Source organism: Solanum lycopersicum, chromosome 1 (assembly GCF_036512215.1).
Source record: "Solanum lycopersicum chromosome 1, SLM_r2.1".
NCBI classification, from domain to species: Eukaryota; Viridiplantae; Streptophyta; class Magnoliopsida; order Solanales; family Solanaceae; genus Solanum; species Solanum lycopersicum.
In genome coordinates this window covers 15,031,867-15,047,294 of record NC_090800.1, presented here as the reverse complement: position 1 = coordinate 15,047,294, position 15,428 = coordinate 15,031,867, and the positions used below count along the sequence as shown (strand labels likewise).

Below are 15,428 nucleotides of genomic sequence, written 5' to 3'. Positions count from 1 at the left end.
TTATTTTTATTCTATTTCAATTTTCACACTGAAGGGAAAAGTTAATAGAAATTCATGAAATATATCGCAGCTTTGCAAACTCTAAGTTTGTAAAACGATGTTATGTTTGTATAATAACTCTACATAGTATGTGAAATTACTACTAAATATGCACATATTTTTAGACATAAGAAAATAGATCGACTTAGTCTATGTAATTTATCAATCACAAATCAATAAACACACAAAAATTAGCACAACGAATTGAGAAATTATTTTTTTATGTTTTTATCAATGAAAGTGAATCAAATAAAAAATGAAGTGTTAAACCAACAAATATTAGTGATCTAGTGGTGGAACCGTGCCTCACTCACAATACTTATAACTTGGATTTTATTTTTTAAATGATGCATTTTATAATTGCGTAATTTCAAAAAATTGATGTATTGAACTTTTTCATTTTACAAAATCGACCGAATTCGTTGATCCTAATATTTTCACTTGCCAATTAATGATGGACTTTGTCGTTTTCTTATGAAGAACTTATATGATTCTTTTTGTAAGTTGTCAGTTGTAACTATGAACAATTGTAACGAAAAAGAGTTATATTTACCTATGAATTTTTCCGTAGTAAATAGTTAAATTATTCATTAAAAGTTTTAAGTTGTCGCTATTTAACACCTTATATATTTTGTGACAATATTTTTGTTGTCACTAAATCGCAGATTGATTAGAAACAAATAATATTTATCACCAATTATTTATATTATTATTATTGATGACATAAATGTCATAAATAAATCTAAATTTTTCATAGCTAAAATTTATAATTTTTAACTATGAGTTCTAATTTGTTGACATTGTGTGTTCAAAATTTAATAAATTTTAATACAAGAAATATTTTGTCATGCATTAGATACATTATTAGTGACGAAATAATGTGTTACCGATAACTTTAAATTCGTGACTAACACTACTTAAAAATGACGCCAATTAATTTTTGTTGGGAAACTTTAGTGAACAACCAATAAATTTTTTGGTGGAAAACTTTAGTGGACAAAACTTTGCTACGAACTTTTATTTTTCGTCACTAAAAGTATGTGTCTCGTATATTTGAGCACGAAAAGTAAATTTTGTCAACAAAATCGAATAGTCAGTGAAGAATTTGATGTCGTAGTTTGTCATGAATTACATACACTATTAGTGACAAAATAATGTGTGACCAATAACTTTCAATCCGGACTAACACTATTTAACAAAACGATGCCAATTTATTTTTTGGTGGGAATCTTTAGTGGACAAAACTTTGATAGGAACTTTATGTTTGTCACTGAAAGTACGTGTCTCATATATTTAAGCGCGAAAATTTAATTTTGTCAATAAAAGAATGTTAGTGACGAATTTAATGTCGTAGCTAATAATTTCGTAGCTATATATCATACTCGTTATAGTGTCTATTTTGAGTTTAATGAAATTACATATGACCATTTGAATTGACGTCTCAGCAAGTTCTTCAAAAATCGTTGATGGTTTGCATTTTCAAAAGACATTTTTACTTATTTTGATTTCGAGCAAACATTCAACACATGTAAAGCTTTTCAATTTTTAATCTCATATAAAAAATATTTTTATTTATGTTGGGTCTACTAATTTGGATCCATGAAATGATGAAAATAGACATTTTACAACATTTCAATCTGCCTTATGTTTGTGACTTTTATTTGATAGCATATGAGAATTTTTATCACACTGTTGTCATTATTTTTCTTGCGGGATAATAATAGACATAGACTTAAGCTTGACTTCAAATATTAATTTAAAAAATACTCTGATTTCGAGTCTCTATATCTAAATGCATTAATTCATCTCCTCCACATTAATTAAACACTCCCACTTGTAAAATAGTACTCTTGTAATGTGTGGTAAAGCCCTAGCTATCTTAATTCTTTTCAAATATAGCCGAAAATATCATTTGCTAGAAATATTTAATTAATTTTTTGACAATGCAAATATTTTCTATTTTCACTTACTAAAATACTTTAGTTGCCTCTAATATTTTTGTTATCTTCCTCTATATTAGATATGAGTGAATTTGGAATAATGTCCTTAAGTTACTACAGAAATGCTTGTGCGTGGTTGCATAAGTGAAAATGATTATGACAACTCTGCTGGATGAAACATCTTTAATTTACAAAAATTTGTCAATATGTTATATTTTTAGTCTATTTGGTTTAACAGTATTGAAAAGAGAGACATATTCAATAACTATGACTTTATTTGAACTTGCAACATAAATAGGAAAAAAACATTAAAACAAAACATAACAATTAATAATTAGTTTTATAAAAAAAAACCTACAACATGTGAATTCACTTATTATTCGGACAGTCTGCCCTCACAAATTAATGAGATTCAAACGTTGTAACTTCATTTATAACAAAGACTACAAAAGAGCAAACAAACAGAGAAATTTCAACTATCCTTCATCATTTCAACACCGGACAAAGAGGAATAAACATATCATTTTGCTTGTGTAACAATTGTAAAAGATAATGCAAAGTAAATAGTCAATATCTTACTCGAGGATAATAAAATTTCCAAGCTTCATGCAATGTGGCTATGCCTTTAAAAGTTCAAGTGCACTACTTCAAATTCCTTGTATATGTCAACTTAAATGCCAACCACTATTTCATTTCCCTTCGTTTCTTTTTGCTTGTTATCTTATAGCTGACCACAACATGGTTTTCCAAGTCCCAAATTACAACTTGCAAAATCACCTATCAACCAAAACAATGAGGCTTCAATAGTCAAAATTCAAAAAGCACAAAACTTATACAAGAGTAAGCAAATTGAAAAACTCCAAATATCCTTCTTTAACTACATATGCATGTTTACAGACTTTGTAATGATCCTTATTAATTTTACCCATGATGGTTATCTTTTTGACTTTGCACACCATTTACAGTAGAGGTATCTTGTATGGCCAAAGGAAATGCAAAATGTATGCTATATACCTCGTCTCATCTGATAATTATCTGACTTACATTCTGGAATACTTGTTATAAAAGTTGAGATTCCTCTTGTTGAAGCTGATTGTTATAAACATATTCAAGCAAAATTACAAAAAAGCACATTGCCAAAGAGGGAACAAAACCACTTTTGTCTCCTACACCTACGCAGCAATGATCATAGCAGAAACACCTAAAAGTTGGATGATTTGTAGCAATGCAAAAAAAAATTGAAAATGAAAATTGCATAAATTTAATCAGACCTATAGAAAATCATGTAATGAACTCTAGTTTGCTCTTTGATTTCAAAACACCATTATAATGTTGTGGAATAGTTATAAGTTGCTAGGATACATTTTAAATTGAAAGTAGAGGATAGGAAACTCTAAACTACTTTGTAGATGAGTCATAAATGTGAAAATTAATAAAAACCTGCATAAATTTTCATTGCAACAACAATTATTTGGAGACAGATTCACTGCAACCCCAAATTCCGCTCACAAAAAAGTGATTTCTACTTAATAAAATAAAAACTACCCAGTTGATGAAGGGTGAAAATCCATGCTACCCAGAATAGTTGTAAAGAAAAATAGATTTTATTGAGTAAAAGAATAAAACTTAGATTTCGGTTGTGCATTCATTCTTTTTTGGAAAACATATGAGACTTTGAAATATAAGTAAAGAAAAAAGTCTGAATTTACATAGAGAATGAACATAGTGGAAATTTACCTATAGAATTTACAGAAAATTACCCACGCTTTGGATGGAAATTTAATAATACTTAAAATCTATGGGTACTAAAACTAAAACACTATATTATCTTACACAAAAGATTAAAAATGTAAAGGACAATGAAAACTACTGCATCTTATCATTTATCCTTAATTATAAAAGCATAAATTAATGACGGTAAAATATTTATTAAAATCTCTAACATAAGCAATGTCGTCACTGAGCCACTCAACATGAGCAAAGTACACAAATATATAATTGTGAAGAAGAAAAAAAGAAAAAGAAAAAGAGGTTCAAAATTTTTGTTATTTTAAATGATAGGAAACACCTCTATTTATTGAAAACAAATGGAAGTGCAAACAAATATTTATTGTGCCTTATCAGAAATGTTACGACTGTTTGGAAAAGGTGAAACCCTTTAGAAAGGTCACAACCTTTCATAAAAGTCAAAGCATTTCATAAAAGTTGCAACTCTTCTTTAAAGTGATAACTTTTCATTAAAAGTTACAACTTTTCAATAAAGTCGCAACTATTCAAAAAAGTCACATCATTTCGTGAAAGAGGATGATTATTCTGGCTAAGTCTCCATAAAAGTCGTAAGTTTTCACAAAAATAACTACTTTTCATAAAAGTCAGATCTTTTCAAGAAAGGGGAAGATTATTTTTGAAAATAAATAAATTAAAAGGAAATTCTAGCTTGTGATGGCGCTACGTAGGCGGACCTAGAATTTTCTTTTATATAAATATATGATATGATTTTTTTTGCCTTGTATTTAAAATATTCTCAAACATAAGTAAATACGTATTCTTTTGTTCATTTTCTTCTTCTTTTTCCTATTGGTTCTATTTATATCTTTTATTTTCATTGTCTTTTCTTTGGATTTGATTTTAATTTAATTCCAAATGTTTGTATTTAATATAATATAATTTTGGATGGATACAAGAAAAAGTGAAGGAAATAAAATAAAACAAAAAAAATTAAAGCAATTAAAATAAAGGAATTATTTTTTAAAAAAAATATGTAATGGAGAATATCAACTTTAAATACATGTAACAATTACTTATAACCAAATAAATTCTTCTCAGAGCGAGAATAACAATTACTTATAACCAAATAAATTCTTCTCAGAGCGAGAATAACCGATAAGAGTATTTATTGTATACACACCAATAAATCAAAGAGAGTTTAATTAGTTAGGATAAAAAAATACATTGATTAGTGTATACACCATAAAAATAATTTTTCAAGTAGAAAATCTCTTAAAATTTTGATTGGTTGGGATAAGAGTTTTACTTAGCTAGTGTATAACATTGACCTGAGAATTCACAAAACTTTCATTAGTTAGAATAAGAGTATTGCTTGGTGTATAGACGCTGACAAAAACATTTCAAGTCAAAAATTCATTTATATTAGTTAGGATAAAATTGTTATTTTGTTTATGCACACCATATTGTATATGAACTTGACGATAATCAAACTTATATTTTAATAATTCTAATAAATTTACATATTAACAGGTCAATGCATGTACCATTGCAAAGAAAAGTTTAAGTAAAAACTGTTATTCTTACAATAACTTGTATTTATAAAGTTAATAAACAGAAACAGAAACAGAAATAAGATGAAGCAGAATATAGAATACAAGAATTAATCCGAGTCCACAGAAACTACTGTGTGTCCTTAAGAAATTCAATCCCCTCACTGTATCCAAGGTTATGGATTAATTTCTCCCAAGATAAAACGGATTAAACCTGTTAAAGAAATAGTGGTACCTCAAACTTCTTTAACTTCAACGAACTTAAGAACAGCAACAAGTTACACAGACTCAGTCGATCGACACTTTGATTTTATTTGAGAGAAAAATAAATGCAGAGAAAAAAAAAATTCAGTGATTAAAAAATCAAAAATTGACTTCCTTTTATAGCCATTTTCCGCAAGGAACATGTTTGTTCGAAATCTGTTCAGACCCATTTTATCCAGAAAGTTGTGTCTTTTGGAAAAAATAACAACTTTTCAAAAAATTGTGTCTGTTAGGAAAATAACTATTTTTTAGAAAGTAACGACTTTTCGAAAAGTAACGACTTTTCGGAAAGAGTAACAACTTTTCAGAATGTTACCGTTACCTGTAAATTTATAAGAAATGACTTTTCATTTGCACTTTGCAAATGACTTTTCTTTTTCCCTCCAAAGTAGTTCCCTCACTTTTCATATTCTCTCTTTTCTTTTCCCATTCACACTTGCTAAAACCCAACAATCCCCCACATGAATGGGGAAGGCTATTGTTAAAACATATGCATGAAAAAACTTGTGTGTCTTGTAGGTAAAGGTTAATAGCATCTGGATAAGTAGGTTTCCCTTTAAACTTTCCGTAGTGAACATATATCGGATATACTCGGTCAATCGGTAGATTTGATATCTTTGAACCGTCGAGCTTTGGTGTATACCTAGACAACATATGTCACACAATCAACTCTTGAACTGTTCTTAGTTCTCATTGTTTTGTTCGTTTCAGCCATGAACACATCTTGAATAGTAAGTGCTTAAAGAACTGGCCTTATCGGATTCTCCTTGAAGCGGCTTACACTTCACACTTACATAGGTGATTTCTAAATGTGTTATCCCATAGATACACCATTTGATATTCCTTGTGTCAAACTTAGAAACCATTAAAAAGTCCTTATGTCTTTATCCTAGTTACTAAACATTGTCTCATCATGAGAATGGACCATAAAATAATAATAATATTTTATTTTATTTTTCCTTTGACAATGTTGAACCGTCATCAATGACTTTGTTTTATCTCCTTGAACCTAGATCTTGGGATCTCCAGTCTTCTAGGTAGAGTTACCGCCACGATGATTTGTTCTCGGCCATAATCTCATTCCCGTCGATGATTTCTCAACTCCCTCTCTATTTAGGCCTTTTGTAAGTGGATCCAACACATTATCTTTTGACTTCACATAGTCAATTGTGATAATTCCACTAGAGAGTAGTTGTCTCACAGAGTTATGTCTTCGTCTTATGTGACGAGACTTGCCGTTATACATAATGCTTCCAGCCTTTCCTATTGCAGCTTGACTATCACAATGTATGTATATAGGGGCCATTGGTTTGGGCCAAAATGGAATATCTTCTAAGAAATTCTGGAGCCATTCAGCTTCTTCACCTGCCTTGTTTAAAGCAATGAATTCAGACTCCATTGTAGAGCGAGCTATACATATTTGTTTGGATGATTTCCAAGATATTGCTCCTCCACCAATAGTAAAAACGTATCCACTTGTGGATTTTGTTTCAGTTGACCCAATAATCCAATTTGCATCACTATATCCTTCAAGAACGGCTGGATATCTGTTGTAATGTAAACCATAGTTTTGAGTGTCATCTAAGTATCTCAAAACTCTCTTCATTGCCAACCAATGATTATGATTACTTGTATATCGACTCAGTTTACTGATAGCGCATGCTATGTCTGGTCGTGTACAATTCATGACATACATTAAGCTTCCCAATACGCTAGCATAGTCCAATTGAGACTGACTTTCGCCTTTATTCTTTGCAAGATGAAGATTTACATCAATTGGAGTCTTTGCCCTTTTAAAATTCAAAAATTTAAATTTTTCAAGTATCTTTTGAATATAATGAGTTTGAGACAATGCTAGACCGTTAGGAGTTTTAAGAATTTTAATTCCTAATATCACATTAGCAACTCCTAAATCTTTCATATCAAACTTACTAGCAAGCATATGCTTTGTAGCTTTTATATTAGCGATGTCTTTGCTCATTATAAGCATATCATCTACATATAGGCATAAAATAACTTCCTGATTTGGAGTATCTTTAATGTAAACACATTTATCACATTCATTGATCTTAAATCCATTTGCCAACATGGTTTGATCAAACTTTGCATGCCATTGTTTTGGTGCTTGTTTTAGCCCATAAAGTGACTTAATAAGTTTGCACACTTTCTTTTCTTTACCAGGAACTACAAAATCCTCAGGTTGTTCTATGTAAATTTCCTCTTCAAGCTCTCCGTTTAAGAAGGCTGTTTTCATATCCATTTGATGAATTTCAAGACCGTATACTGAAGCTAGTGCAATTAACATCTGAATTGATGTAATCCTAGTCACTGGCGAATATGTGTCAAAATAATCAAGACCTTCTTTTTGTCTAAAACCTTTTGACAACAAGTCTTGCTTTATATTTGCCAATAGTTCCATCGTCTTTCATCTTCCTTTTAAAGATTCATTTTGAACCCAACGGTTTGTTCCCTGGAGGAAGATCAACCAACTCCCAAGTATGATTGCTTAAAATTGATTCAATTTCACTATTAACAGCCTCCTTCCAAGAGGTTGAGTCGCTAGACAACAAATCTTCCTTGAATGTTTGAGGCTCACTTTCAAGAAGAAATGTTACAAAATCTGATCCAAATGAAGTAGATGTCTTTTGACGTTTACTGCGTCTTGGACTTTCTTCATTTTGTTCATTCTCTTTTAGTTCTTCTCTGGGTTGTTTAGATCCCCCACTAGATGACTCAAGTCTAATTTTATATGGATAGATATGTTCAAAAAATTCAGCACTATCTGATTCCATTACCGTATTATCATGAATATCCGAATGTTCTGACTTATGAACCAAAAAATGACATGTCTTACTGTTTGTGGCATATCCAGTGAATACACAATCCACAGTCTTAGGTCCTATTTTTACCCTCTTAGGTATAGGAACTTGGACTTTGGCTAGACACCCCTACACTTTAAAATATTTCAAATTGGGTTTTCTACCTTTCCATTTTTCATATGGAATTACATTTGTCTTTGAGTGAGGCACTCTATTAAGTATTTGATTTGCTGTAAGGATAGCTTCCCCCCACAAGTTCTGTGGTAAACCTGAACTTATAAGTAATGCATTCATCATTTCTTTTAAAGTTCGATTTTTTCTTTCTGCAATTCCATTAGACTGAGGAGTGTAGGGAGCAGTAGTTTGATGGATTATTCCATTTTCTAAACATATTTCTGCAAATGGAGATTCATATTCTCCACCTCTATCACTTCTGATCATTTTGATCTTTTTATCTAACTGATTTCAACTTCAGTTTTATATTGCTTAAATGCATCTATTGCTTCATCCTTACTATTTAGCAAATAGACATAACAATATCTAGTGCAATCGTCAATAAAAGTTATGAAATACTTTTTCTCACCACGTGATGGTGTTGACTTCATGTCACAAATATCAGTGTGAATCAATTCTAAAGGATTTGAATTCCTTTCAACAGATTTATAAGAATGCTTAGCATACTTAGATTCAACACAAATTTGACATTTTGATTTATTGCACTCAAATTTTGGCAAAATATTTAAGTTAATCAGTTTTCGCAAGGTTTTGTTATTAACGTGTCCCAAACGTTCATGCCTAAACATTTAGACTCAAGCAAGTAAGAAGCAGCAAAATCTTTGTTCATATCAACTGCAATTACATTGAGTTTGAAAAGGTCATCACTAAGGTAGCCTTTTCCTACATACATATCATTTTTGCTTACTACTACTTTATCAGAAACAAATACACATTTAAATCCATTCTTGGTCAAAACTGGAATTGAAACTAAATTCTTTTTCAATTCTGGAACATATGAGACCCTATTCAAAGTCACCACCTTGCCTGATGTCATCTTTAATAGGACTTTGCCAGTTCCTTCCACCTTTGCAACAGCAGAGTTTGCCATAAACAATTTTTCATCTGTAAGTGCTGGAGTATATGATGAAAATAATTCTTTGTTGACACAAACATGGCATGAGGCACCAGAATCTATCCACCATTCTCTTGGATTTCCAATCAAGTTACATTCTTAAAGCATTGCACAGAGATCATCCATTTCTCCTTTGGATTCAGCCAAATTTGCTTGATCTTTCTTTTTCTTGTCCTTCTTAGGACCCCGGAATTCATTATCCCTATGACCATGTTTACCACAATTAAAGCAGTTTCCATTGAATTTCTTCTTAGGAGGAGTGCTTTTTGGACCAGATGTTTCTTTTCTTTAGTTTTTTAAAGTCCTTCCACAATGGAGATAACTTTTCAATAATTGCAGCCACTTGAAAAGCATCATTCACAATTAATCCTACATTAAAGGTTATGTGAGTATTAAGGGAAAATTTAATATTTCTAACATAGGCATTAAATAAATTTATACCTTCAGCAAGGAGATCATGGATTATGACCTGCAATTCTTGAACTTGGGTGACGACAGTCTTACTGTCTATCATCTTAAAGTCCAGAAATTTTGCCACAATGAATTTCTTCATTCCGGCATCTTCTGTTTTGTACTTCTTTTCTAAAGCATCCCGAAATTCTTTTGAGATTTTTGCATTGCTGTACACAATGTACAGATCGTCTTGCAGACCACTCAAAATATAATTTTTACAAAAAAATCTGAGTGTGTCCATGCTTCTGTTACCAAGAATCGTTCATCAGCCGGAGTTTCATCTGACATAACAGGAACATTCTCATTGATGAACTTCTGCAGACTCAACGTAGTGAGATAGAAGAACATCTTTTGCTGCCATCTCTTAAAGTCGACTCCAGAAAACTTTGCAGGTTTCTCAACCAGTGCTAAGGCAGCATTTGAACGATTATGTGCAACCGATGTTGTTGCATCACAAACTGTTCCAGCATTTGTTTGACTTGAATTAGTCATTTTTTTTCTGTTACAAATGGCAGATAAATTAAGTATTTAAAATACTAACAGTAAAGAACAAATCTTTACACAAACTGTTTCTGATTTAACGATAAAGTTTTTTATGTTCTTTTAATCGTTAATCGAATGAATTTTAAAAATTCAAGCAGAGTAGAAAACCATAAAGGTTTTAATCTCCAGAAACCTCAAATACAGAAACTATTAAATTTCTTAAGATTGTTATTCTTACAATAACTTGTATTTATAAAGTTAATAAACAGAAACAGAAACAGAAATAAGATGAAGCAGAATATAGAATACAAGAATTAATCCGAGACCACAGAAACTACTGTGTGTCCTTAAGAAATTTAATCCCCTCACTGTACCCAAGGTTGTGGATTAATTTCTCCCAAGATAAAATGGATTAAACCTGTTAAAGAAATAGCGGTACCTCAAACTTCTTTAACTTCAACGAACTTAAGAACAGCAACAAGTCACACAGACTCGGTCGATCGACACTTTGATTTTATTTGAGAGAAAAATAAATGCAGAGAAAAAAAAATTTCAGTGATTAAAAAATCAAAAATTGACTTCTTTTTATAGCCATTTTCAGCAAGGAACATGTTTGTTCAGTGAAATCTGTTCAGACCCATTTTATCCAGAAAGTTGTGTATTTTGGAAAAAATAACAACTTTTCAAAAAATTGTGTCTGTTAGGAAAATAACTACTTTTTGGAAAGTAACGACTTTTCGGAAAGAGTAACAACTTTTCAAAATGTTACCGTTACCTGCAAATTTATAAGAAATGACTTTTCATTTGCACTTTGCAAATGACTTTTCATTTTCCCTCCAAAGTAGTTCCCTCACTTTTCATATTCTCTCTTTTCTTTTCCCATTCACACTTGGTAAAACCCAACAAAAACTACAACAGAAAAGTTCTATCACAAAAGTGGGTCATGTATACCTCTATTGTAATAAAAGTGGCTCACATTTACGCTGTATCACATACATATTTTCATCTAACACAAGTAGAGAAAATAATTTTTAATTAATTTTCTTAATTTTTATTTTAGGGAAAGGGGTAAATATACCCTCAACTTTACGATTTTGAGCAGATATACTCGTTAAAAAGTGATGCATACATACCTTTATCGGCTAACAAATGGTGCATATATAACTAATAAATGGTGTACATTCACCCTTTTCATTAACATACTGACTTTTAGAAAAAATAATCCTAAAGTTGATTTTTCGGTCAAATTTATTGTTATGGATAATAAATGCATATTCAAAGGTGTGATCTTTTGTCAATACATACCTATGAATTAATTAAAGTTATCATCTAGCAATATATTTGGAGGATGAATGAACAACAAATTAAGTAAAGAGAAATCTACTACTTTTTTGGAGTAATCAATTCCAAGAAAACAACACCTACTAACTTTCAGTCAAGTTTAGTGTGTCACACAATATGTAAGCATTTCACACGTAATAACACATAGATATGAAAAGTCTTAGTTTAACAACCCTCCGTACACGCAATATTCCCTTTCTAAGTTGTGTATATTGGCAAGTTTAACTTTTAACAAAAAGAATGATCTTTTATTTCAAATAAAATATCAAGTACAACTCAAAATGGATAATAATACACCATGTAATTAAGAGTTTTTTGTACATAATTTTTGAAAGCGATGTCATTCTTGTTAGAAAATAAGTTGTACAAAAAACAAGACAGATGTGAATAATCGAGAAAGGAATTTGGAAATACAATGAATGACACACAATGTAACGTGAAAAACCTAAGTCGGGAAAAAACCACGGGTAATGACGAGCAATTTCACTATATTGAAGGTAGAGTACAATTTAAAGTTCTACGGAACTCAAATATGAGGAAAAGAAAAAAGACAACTAAATTCTTTTGTTTTTATGTCACAAAACAGAACATGCTCAGAAACTTAGGCTTCACTATCTGGTACAAAGAAATAGAAAATGCCCATAAAATTAGGCTCCACTTCCCATGAAAATGGTGTCCATTACTGCACCATAATCCCATGATCTGTTCAGCCTTCCTGAACTGGGAAAGTCCTAAGAAATGCTGACATGAGTAGGCAAAATCAACAAGAAAAAGAATTTATATCCACCATGGCTCAAATTTAGCACATGCTTGTCATTACCATAAAAGCCCCCAAGGGAAATCAAGTGTTGTAAACACTAGCTAAGTTCAAAATATGTTTAAAGTTAAGAAGAGGAAGTGACTTAGTAAGCATATCTGTAGGATTTTCTGTAGTGTAAATTTTCTTGACTACAATCTCTCCCTTAGTCATTGTGTTTCTGATATAATGATATTTCAATATGCTTATTCTCGGAATGATATGCATCATTTTTTTCATTAGATGTATTGCACTATGACTATCTGAAAACACAATAATAGTATCTTGTTGAACACCAAGCTCAAGACCACACAACCATGTAGCCTCCTTCTCACCTTCTATAGCTGCAACATATTCTGCTTCTATACTGGATAGAGCAAGAATGGATTGCAAAGATGCTTTCCAACTGATAGAACCTAAACATAAAGACAAGATATATCCGGATAGAGATCTGCGCCTATCAAGATCACCAACTTAATCAGAATCAACAAACCCAACAACATCATTCGATATCATCTTATTCATGTCAAAAACTAAGCCATGATTAACTGTACCTATCAAGTATCAGAAAATCCATTTCACCACATCCAAATGATACTTGCCAGGATTGTGCATATACCGACTCACCATACTCACTGCATATGTAAGATCGGGTCTAGTGCAAACCATGACATACATAAGACTACCAACTGCACTAGAGTAGGGAATGTTAGACATCAGTTCAAGTTCTTCATCTGTTTTTGAACAAAATTCAGAAGATATCTTGAAGTGAGCTGCTAGAGGAGTTGAGACAGGCCTTCTCTTACTCATGTTCAACTTGTCAAGGATCTTCTCAATGTATTTTTCTGAGACAAGTATAGCTTTGCAGCTTGTCGTTCTCTATGAATTTCCATTCTTGTAATCTTCTTTGCTGCACCAAGGTTCTTCATCTAAAACTCATTACTAAGTTGAGACTTTAACTTGTTGATCAAAGACATGTCTTTTAAAGCAATCAACATTTCATCCACATATAATAAAAAGTAAATAAATGAACCATTTGAAGACTATTTAAAGTACACACTATTATCACATTGACTTTTGGTATAGCTTTGACTAACCATAAAAGCATCAAATCTCTTGTACCACTGTGTAGGTGCTTGTTTAAGTCCATACAAGGACCTTCTGGAAACGACAAACACATTGTTAATTTTCATGAACACCAAAACCCTCATGTTGATTCATATAAATTTCGTCCTTCAATTCTCCATGCAGAAAAGCAGTTTTGACATCTTATTGTTCCAATTCCAAATCAAATAGTGCAACAAAGGCAAGAATTACTCTTATGGAAGAATTACAAACTAATGGAGAGAAAACTTCATTAAATCAATACCTTCATTTTGGGCAAAGCCTTGGACAACTAAACAAGGTTTCCATATTGAATTTTCAACCCAAGGAATCCCATCTTTTCGTTTATAGATCCATTTGCAGTCTAGTGCACGATGACCTTTAGGAAGCTCACATAAATCCTATGTCGTATTCTTATGCAGACTTTTCTTCTTGCATTGCTTCCAGCCACTGAGATGAATTAGAACTAGTGATTGCCTCTGAATATGAAGAAAGTTAAACTCGTTCAGAAGTTTATTGTGCAACTGTTAGTGAATAGGAAATCAGACCATCATTATCACCATACCTGTTGGGTTTTCTAATAACTCTCCTTGGTCTATTATGAGCAATAGAAGAATCATCAACAAATTTTGGCTCAACGGGACATATAGTACTGGAAAATTGTTCACCAACACGAGCATCACTGGTTGACTGTGGAACTGTAAAAGAGATAGGGTCAATATTATGAGATTTAGTTCTCATTTCTAACTCCCCCATCTCATAGGTACCTTGTTGATCATTTATACCATAAGATAATACAGAATGCTCTTTTTCAGAACACAACAATGCATTTTCTTTAAAAGTAATGTCTCTACTCAAAATAATTTTTCTCAAATCTGGCACAATAAACGATAACCTTTCGACTCAGAAGCATAGCCAAGAAATAAGCATTTAACAACCGTTGGAGCTAACTTCCTATCATTAACATGGGCAAAAGCAGGGTATCCAAGTACTTTTACATTTGAGAAATTCATAGGACTTGATCAAACTTCTTCTGGAATTTTGATGTTAATGGATGAGTATGGAGATCGATTGACAAGATAACAAATTGTAGAAATAGCCTCAGCCCAAAAATCAAGACGATGACACAATCACACATTTGAGAGAATACAACGAGCTCTCTCCAGAAGAGAATGAAAGTGTTGGTTGGTGTATAGACCTTTAACAATTATATTAGACACTTGAGGGAATGTATGCAAGTTTTTCCCCAAACTAACAATGCACACCATGTTTAGAGTAACTCTGCACATAATTTGTGCAAGCAATGTCAACGGATGCATTGTCGGATACCCCAATATAATGTTCTGCAATTTTGTAGCATCCAAGCAACATTTGTTAAAGGCTAAAGCTACAAAGGGAATGCAAAAGAAGTGAATGCCACTGAGCTACTGTACAACATATCTAAGACTCCTAAATTATAAAGAGTGTTCAGATTTCCACACTTTTTGAACTGGATGTGATGACACAGAGAGTTGTTTTGGAGATAAATCCGGTATATAAGCCGCGATGAAATGCCTTGATGGTATTCGAAGTCCCAAATACGTGACTCACCTGAATAACACTGGTGTAGCTAGCCCACAAGCTTATAATGACACTAGTATAATGAGAACAAAGTTGAGACAAACAAGAAATAAACACATTTGAAACGCATTTGCAACTCGAAAAGAAGCCATGAGAATTAATCTCCATAATACAGAACAAGATATTACATTGCGAAATACACACTTCAAATACATCACAAAC

At 31.7% G+C, this 15,428-nt stretch overlaps 1 long non-coding RNA gene across 1 annotated transcript; it reads right to left on the bottom strand.

Annotated features, from left to right (window-relative positions):
• Window positions 1-12,214: 12,214 nt before the first annotated feature.
• Window positions 12,215-15,195, bottom strand: LOC112941071 (uncharacterized). Its single transcript, XR_003245989.2, has 2 exons — window positions 14,212-15,195; window positions 12,215-14,125 (listed from the first exon to the last, which is right to left on the bottom strand). It is a non-coding gene; the product is annotated as an uncharacterized lncRNA (long non-coding RNA).
• Between the last annotated feature and the right edge of the window lie 233 nt (window positions 15,196-15,428).